We start from the raw sequence: 9,232 nt of genomic DNA on the forward strand, positions 1-9,232 counted from the left end.
TTTTCTCACCCGTGTGAAGGCAGCCTCAGACAAGCAAATGAGCAAATACGCTCACTACAGCGCAACACGTTTTGCGCTGTGAACAAGGGTTGTTTGTGCATATGACTGTTTACTTTAGGCCTGTTTCACGTGAACTAGAAAATGTCGCTACAAAATCATCGCTACAAAGCACATGTATGTGAAGCCCATGGTTTCCAGTGGGTTCTTTAACATGAGATGTTTTGTAGCCTGAAAGAACCCATTGGAAACCGTGGGCTTCACATACATGCGTTTTTGTAGCGCTACAAAATCGTGCGATTTTTGTAGCCTGCGTGAAGCAGGCCTAAATGTACGTGCACCCTAAATGGCTATAAAGCCTAATGAGGTCCAAGTGTGTGCTATTTCCAGCAGGTTTGCACAGTATATGTGCGGACTTCCCATAGACTTCTATGATACTCTATGCAAGAAAATAAAGCAGGTTAATTTTTTTTGCATGCGCATAAAATGTGCGCAAAAAAATAGCTTTTCTGAATGAACCCATTCACTTTCACAGTAATATACTTTGTTGCAAAATTTTGGTGCACACTCTGCAGCCAAAATTCAGCAACAATTTCAATGTGAGAACTCATTGTAACTTGAAAAAACCCCTTTAGGCCTCATGTCCACTTGCAAATTAAGATTTTAAATCCGCAGCGTTTTTCCTGCACGTGGATCCGCGCCCCATAGGGATGCATTAGAGACCCGCAGGTAGTTAAATACCTGCGGATGTCATTTTTCCCTGCAGACGCGGATGCATGTGCAGGAAAAAATCCAGACATGCTCCATTTGGTGCGGGTCTCCCGCAGGCTTCTATTGAAGCCTATGGAAGCCGTCCGGATCCGCAGGAGACCTAAAATCAGAATATACTCACCTGCTGCGGGCCGTGCGTGTCTTCCCTTCTTCCCGGCCGGATCTTCTTGCTTCGGCCCTGCGGATGTGCCCGGGAAGAAGGGAAGACGCGCACGGCCCGCAGCAGGTGAGTTTATTCTATTTTCAGCCCTCATGTCCGAGGGGCAGGAGGGACCCGCTGCAGATTGTCCATGGAGAATCCGTAGCGGGCCTGATTTTCCCCGTGGACATGAGGCCTCAGGCTACCTTCACATGGGACCATGAATCCTGGCCTGATATCACACTCGCCAACATGTGATTTCCCACTGATGGAAGATGTTTTTGTATCCGAACCGCCTCGCATCACTTCAAGGAAGTTGAGATTTTAGCCGTGGTGGAGGATCGCGGAGTGACTCCCGTTATTTTCAATGGTGAGACATCGCATCGTAGTCGCGTACACCTAGCACGTGGTGCGATGCTGCTTGAAAACAATGGAAAATGCGAGGGCTCGCACAAAGATAGGACATGCCGCGATTTGTTTCCCGCATGGCAATCACGGTACGGGAAAAAATGGCTCATGTGTATGACCCCATTCAAAAGAATGGGGTTCGTATTGGTGCGGGTGAAGCCGACCTTAAGGCACTTGAACTTAGTTTACGATAATATCCTATGGTGATCCAGATAGTGACAGAAAGAAAGCATATGGCTAGATTAGGCCACTTTTAGATACGCAGAGAATAGAAACCATTGTTTGTTTACATGCGCGTATTTTTTCTGCATATTTCAAAGCAAAACGCAGCATGGTCTGTTTTTCTGCGCATTTGTGCACCCAAAGTCCCTATAGATGTCAATAGGGATGCGCAAAGATCTAGAAGTGTTGTATTTTTCATGGAATTGCGCAAGATATTGCACATTTGTCTGCGTATTTCATGCACATTTGTGCACTTCCCATAGACTTCTATGGGGACCACAAAAATAAAGCTTGCTGCATTTTGTTTGCATGGACAAAAACGAGAAATAAGAATGAACCCATTGAAATCAATGGTTTCTATTCTCTGCATATAGCACAGGCACATTTTGTGCACACAAATCCGTTCATCTGAAGGAGCCATTAAGGTGACATTGCAGTGCTGCAGGCACACACGAGGGCTATAGTCAGAGGCCATGTTTGCAGGACATGAGGGCGCTGCTATGTGGTGCTATGTGGGATGTGTCTTAGGAGCATCCAGGTTATAAATAGGAGGAGCTCAGAATACCATATAGCCAATCCGTTACAGAGTGTATGGGTAGAGTGCTTGCTAGCTAAGGCACATCTGCTGTGAGTTAAATCTGTGATTGGAAGTGGGCCTGTAGGACAGTAGTAGATCTAACAGGTTGATTTCCAGGGAGGTCCACGAACACCCAAAATAGCCCCTATTATTTATGCGCTGCTAGTGGGAGTTGGTACAATTAAAAAAGCAGCTATACTTCCCTCACCTGCACCGCTCCTCCTGCAGCCTGCGCCACTAGTCCCCAACTTGCTTCCAGGTGAACTGATCATGTGCTTGTCACCAGTCACTATGCTCAATCCACAGCCTCATTAACGCAAGCGCAATGAAATGGAAAGAAAAAACGCAATTCCACCATCTTTTGGGGGGGGGGGGTGTCTTGTCTTTACTGTGTACACACTGTGGCAAAAGTGACAAGATAACTTTATTCTGTGGGTCAGTACGATTATGAGAATACCAAATTAATATAGTTTTGTTTTTGCTGTACTACTTTAACCCCTTACTTAAGGACATGGCCTATTTTGGGCTTAAAGGGGTTGTCCCACGGCAGCAAGTGGGTCTATACACTTCTGTATGGCCATATTAATGCACTTTGTAATGTACATTGTGCATTAATTATGAGCCATACAGAAGTTATCAAAAGTTTTATACTTACCTGCTCCGTTGCTGGCGTCCTCGTCTCCATGGTGCCAACTAATTTTCGGCCTCCGATGGCCAAATTAGCCGCGCTTGCGCAGTCCGGGTCTTTTGCTGTCTTCAATGGGGCCGCTCGTGCAGAATGCCGGCTCCGTGTAGCTCCGCCACGTCACGTGCCGATTCCAGCCAATCAGGAGGCTGGAATCGGCAATGGACCGCACAGAAGAGCTGCGGTCCACGGAGGGAGCAGACCCCGGCGGCCATCTTCAGCAGGTGAGTATGAAGACGCCGGACCGCCGGGATTCAGGTAAGCACTCTCCGGTTTGTTTTTTTAACCCCTGCATCGGGGTTGTCTCGCGCCGAACGGGGGGGGGGGGGGGTTAAAAAAACACAAAAAAACGTTTCGGCGCGGGACAACCCCTTTAAGGACTCACAGATTTTTGGCGGATTTTCTTCTCCATTTTTCAAAAGTCATAACTTTTTAATTTTTCCCGTTGACGTGGCCGTATAAGGGCTTGTTTTTTGTGTGGCGAACTGTAGTTTTTATCGGTGCCATTTTTGGGTACATAGACTATATTGTAAAACTTTTATTATTTTTTTTATGGTAACAAAAACGCATCAATTCTGCCATAGATTTTTTTTTTACAGTGTTAATCATGCAGCATAAATGACACAATCCATCTTTTCTGCGCGTTGGTACGGTTACAACGATGCAAAAATTCTTACATTTTTTTAGGTTTTTCCACTTTTCTGCAATAAAAACCCTTTTTTTTGGAAGTCTTTTTTTTTCTAAATTGCTGCATTCAAAGTCCTGTAACGTTTTTATTTTTCTATGTACGGTGCTCTATGAGGGCTTATTTTTTGCGAGACGAGCTGTAGTTTTTATTGCACCCATTTTGGAGTACATACGGCTTTTTTTATCACTTTTATTGTGTTTTTAGGGAGGCAAAATGCTAAAAATTAGCATTTTGCCTCCGTTTTTTAGCGTTTTTCTAACGCTTTTTTTCATGCACAGTCAAAAGCATGTGCAACTTATTGTACACGACGTTACGGACAATACCAAATATGTGGGGTTTTAATTGTTTTTTACCTTTTTTATGCTAATATGAGAAAAAGCATAAAAAAGGGTTTTTTACATTTTTCTTTTTTTTCTTTTTTTTTACACAATTTGTGTTCTCTCTGGGGCACTTACAGTACAGCACTGATGATCGCTGTGATAAGGCATGGCAGGGCTACTGCCCTGCCATGCCTTATCGCTTATACAACGATCACAGGCTATGGCAATACAGGATGCCAGTGTCTGGCGTCCTGTTGCCATGGCAACCAGAAGGGCTCTCTGCGATTATATCAACGCCCTGGAACCGGAAGGGGTTAAAAAAAATTAAATATCTCTGCAAAAAATTAATTTTTTGTTACCATCGTCTTACAACCTAAACATTTTTTGTTCTATTTTTCTGTTGATATAGTTTTGTGAGGGCTCCATTTTTGTGGGATGAGCTGTGGTTTCCATTCATACCAATTCAGAGTGCATATGTAGTACTGTTTATTTTTTCCTGACCAAGTTCTCCAGGTAGGATAAATCCATGACTTTGCTTGCTAAGGCTTTTATGGATATGGCAATACCAAATATATTTTTGCTTTTATTGTTTGGACTTTTTATTATAAAATACCGGAAAAGGATTTTGTTAACTTTTAATATCCTCTATTTTTAACAATAAAAAAAATGTCACTTATCTGTACTTTTCTTATTAGTCATGTCTGGTATTATTATTATCTTGAGCATTATGGATGGGGACATTATGTAAAAGTTTGCAAAAGAAAATTTAGGAATCAAAGATGCCTGTGTGTTAAATTCTGCAGAGACAAGTTGCAACATGGAGAGGTTCTCGTGGTCATCTGGGCCAGATGGAGAAGTAAAGGGAAAGTGAACAACTTCAGTTAGAGAGGAAGTCACTTGTGATCACTGGATATAATGGTACTGTAATTATACAGTCTGCATAGTGTGACAATTCGGGGTTTACTCGCCTGTGAATCGCCGGCCACACGGTCAGGAAGTGGCGCACCTTGCACACAAATGTGCTCCAGCAGACTGAAGTTTTCTTTAAATCTGGCTCCTACCAGCCTTTATTCACAGCATACAGGTGAATTATACACAGTCCACATAAGCATTAGGGTTCACAATCCACAGGGTCCTGTCACTAACCTCTCCTGGAGCGTCTGGAGGGCATCTTCCTCTGTCAAACTGGGTGACAGACCCAACTGGTCCACACTGGACCTCAGCTTGCAGACTGTCCTGCACTGCCAAGCTGTAACTTCCCCCTGGTTCTGGCAGGAACTGGCTCTTTTGTAGCCATTTCCTACTACACCCATCAGGTGTTAACCTTTACCTTCCATTTTATAGGTGACAGAATGCCTATCTAGCACCCTCTGTAGGCTAGTCTGACATTGCCCTGCTATAATATCTTTTGTATAGAGCTGGAATCTACTGCTATATGGTCAATATATAGTGGGTAATATTACTCATAATAATTCTATCCGTTCAGTTGTGTCTGACTCTTGGATACTCTGTAGGCCAGTCCTATTCATACTTCTCTATACTCTACGGCTGCTTTCAATTGCCTGATGTTCATTCCCATATCCTTTTTGATGGTGTCCAGCCACTGTGTCTTTTGTCTTCCCTGTTTCCTTTTACCATTGACCATTCCAAGTAGCATCTCTTTTTCCAGTGAATTCATACTCCTGACGTGTCCAAAGTAAGTCAGTTTCTGACTTGTGATCTTGCCTTTCAGGAACGCTTCCGGTTTTATACGGTCCAAGACAGCTTTGTTGGTGACCCTAGCAGTCCAGGGGACTTGTAGAAGTTTTCTCCAACACCACAGCTCAAAAGCATCAATTTTTCTTCTGTCAGCTATCCTCTATATCTACACCTCACAGCCATATGTTACAATTCGGAAGAGAAGGGCTGTGATTAACCTATGTTTGATGGCGACTGAGACATTCTTGCACTTCCATATTGAGTCCATGCTCACCATCGGTGTACTCCACGGTGCTAATCAACGCTTTATCTCACCTGTCAAGCTGCCACTATGATCGATGAGGAACCCAAGGAATACAAAACTATTAACCACTTTGAATTCCCTGTTGTTGACCTTCATGTTGACTTCCTTGTTGGCAGCGGTCATGATCTTTGTCTTCTTGATGTTCGAGTGAAGTCCCATCTTCTCACTTTCTTCTTTTACCTTCAGGATCAGCATCTCCACATGCTTCGCTGTCTCTGCTACCAGGGTCATATCGCCTGCGTATCTTAGATTAGTGATGTTCTTCCACCTATTTTCAACCCAATACCCTGATCATTTAAGTCCAGCCACCTCATGATCATTTTTGTATAGAGGTTGAAAAGAAAAGGAGAGAGGATGCATTTTGCTCTTTATATATTGCTTTTTCATTGTGGACTTTGATGTGGATTTGCAGCAGATTTCCCATCTTCAATTGAAGGAGGTGAAGTCTGCAACAGATCCACATTAAGATCGACACAAAAAATTTGCCATGTGTGAGTGCACCTTATACTCTTTTGAATGCCTCTCTAGTCCTCTTCCACTGCTCCAACCTAAGAAGCTCCTGCAACATTCACAGGGTCGTTTATTGTTTATATGATCATTGAAGGCAATCATTAACTTCAGTGGTCATGTGCCTTTCATGCAGACATGATCCGTGAGGCCAGTGATTGGCTGCAGCAGTAATGTGAATGAAGAACTGGTGCTTGAACAATATAGAACCTTCTGTCTACTGGTGGTAGGGCATGACGAAGTGTTGTGTATGTATATGGGGAGCCTAAATTGTGTAAACAGCCCCGGGCCTTTGGTCTTCTTAATCAGCCACTTATACAATGGACCTTACACTGACAAGAACTGTTTAATGCTCTGGGAATACGGAACACCTTGGGAATTGCTATTTTTTGGACTACTTCCCGCATATAGACCGTTATGTGCATAGTCTCTAGACATCCTGAAATTAATGGGACCAGAGACTGTTACCCAACCTGCCTAGCAAGCCCTGTAATTGCCATATACGTTGGTTCTAAGAATACCCACTGTGTACTGACGTTATAAACCATACGGTTACTATTGGCAACATTCTGTTGAAGTGAAAGCGAGAGCTGTATCTAGAGACTGTTCCCACAAGCCGAGAGTCACATTTTTATATGTAGCCATTAGAGATGAGCGAGTATACTCGCTAAAGGCAATTGCTCGAGTGAGCATTGCCTTTAGCGAGTACCTGCCCGCTCGAGACAAAAGGTTCAGGTGCCGGCGCGGGGGAGCGGTGAGTAGCGGCAGTTAGCAGGAGGGAGCGGGGGGGAGAGAGGGAGAGAGAGATCTCCCCTCCGTTCCGCTCCGCTCTCCCCCGCAGTTCCCTGCCCGCTGCCGGCACCCGAACCTTCAGTCTCGAGCGGGCAGGTACTCGCTAAAGGCAATGCTCACTCGAGCAATTGCCTTTAGCGAGTATACTCGCTCATCTCTAGTAGCCATCAAGGTGTGCGTTCTGTAACTGTATGCTTGCTGCCTCAACCCGAATAAACTGCTGTGCAAGTTACACTGTGGGGTGGAAAGTTTTAGAATTTTAGAAGTGGTTACCTGACTACATTGTGGGAGCATTAGTGACTGACATCATAACTCCGCTTAATTAAACTGCTGGCAGTGCAAAACATGCATACAGACATGAAGCTATAAGAATGTCTTTAATTTGCTCCTGAGACTTGGCTAGAATTATTCTATGGTATTTCAGTTTAATTCCTTTAGGCTTTAAGTGAGCCTCTAGAGAGACATTTTACTGAGACAGCAAGCAATCACCACCAGGGAGAAAATTACAGAGGTCTAAGAAGTAGTTTCTATGGTAACTAGTGAGACAAACATGGAAAAATGTTTGTGTCATTAACATTAAGGAAGAATTCCCAGTAATAGTTTATTTTATGTATAACACTAAATATTATTCTATGCAGTTCGCAGCATTATATACTGCACTCTGTCAGTTTTGTCTCACCAATCTTTTGTTATTCAACCTTTAGACCCAATGCACACAGCCAGAATTGCATTGTGGAATCCGGATTGGACGCCCGCTCCGTATTCCGCAGCAAATACCGGCCATAAGCATGCAATGTAAAAGTGGGTTTTCATGCCCACGAGCAGAAATCAATTGCGATTTTCCGCTTGCGAGGGGAATATCGGAGCATGCTCTATTTTGAGCCGGAATCCAATGAGAACGTCAAAATGGAAAGAATACTGGAAACAAAGCACAGCCCGATAAACTATTAGTGCACAGATTTATTATCTGACTTCATTTATTTATGGTACCAGCATTAAAACACACATTTCAAGGCAATATAGCTTTTCCTTAGCATTAGGCTGCATTCCCACGAACATATATCGGCTCGGTTTTCACGCCGAGCCGATATACGTTGTCCACGTGTGCAGGGGGGGGGGGGGAGGATGGAAGAGCCAGGAGCAGGAGCTGAGCTCCCGCCCCCTCTCTGCCTCCTCTCTGCCCCTCTGCCTTATTTGCAATGGGGAGAGGCAGAACGGGGCGGGGCTAATTATCGGAACTTAGCCACACCCTGTCCCGCCTCCTTTCATTGCAAATAGTGCAGAGGGGCGGAGAAGAGGCAGAGAGGGGGCGGGAGCTCAGTTCCTGCTCCTGGCTCTTCCATCCTCCCCCCCCCCCTGCACACGAGGACAACGTATATTGGCTCGGCGTGAAAACCGAGCTGATATACGTTCGTCTGAATGCAGCCTTTAGCATACACTATAGAGTATAGTATAATGATATATACAAATCATGTTAACAGTCGAATACTTCAAGGGCTATTGAAATAATAAAGGGGAGAGATAGGGTAGGAGAAAGTAGTGAAAAATAGAATGAGTACATGGATAAAAATAGGGGAAAAATGAAAAAAAAACACAATATTAATTGTAAAATAAGAACAGTGAATTAAATAATAATCCTAGATGGGAAATGATTGTATAAATTTATAGTCTATATGTTACATATCTTAGACAAGATGGTTCAGGTCAGAAAAACTATACAAATCATAAAAGCAATAATCAAAGCAAGCAATGACATCTGTTAAATAAAAATACTTCATCTGACCTAAAAGGTTGATATATACAGTATGAGACCCAATTCACTGCGGGATTTGGAGCGGGCGGTCGCCTCTGGATCCCGCAGCAAATACTGCCCACAGACATGCTATGCAAAACACTTTTCCATGCCCACGAGCGGAAATCAACTGTGATTTTCCGCTCGCGGGGTGGGGTGGGGGGAGAAATCACAGCATGTCCTATTCTAGTGCAAGACTCGCACGGATGGCTTACATTGCAGTTAATGAAAGTTGTTTGTCCCGCGGCAAGTCGCTGCAGATCCACGTCATCGCCGGAGTGTCATTCTCTGCACTGCATATGTGCTGCATAGCACCAGCCAACACATCTGCA

This window comes from Eleutherodactylus coqui, chromosome 1 (assembly GCF_035609145.1).
Source record: "Eleutherodactylus coqui strain aEleCoq1 chromosome 1, aEleCoq1.hap1, whole genome shotgun sequence".
Lineage (NCBI taxonomy): Eukaryota > Metazoa > Chordata > Amphibia > Anura > Eleutherodactylidae > Eleutherodactylus > Eleutherodactylus coqui.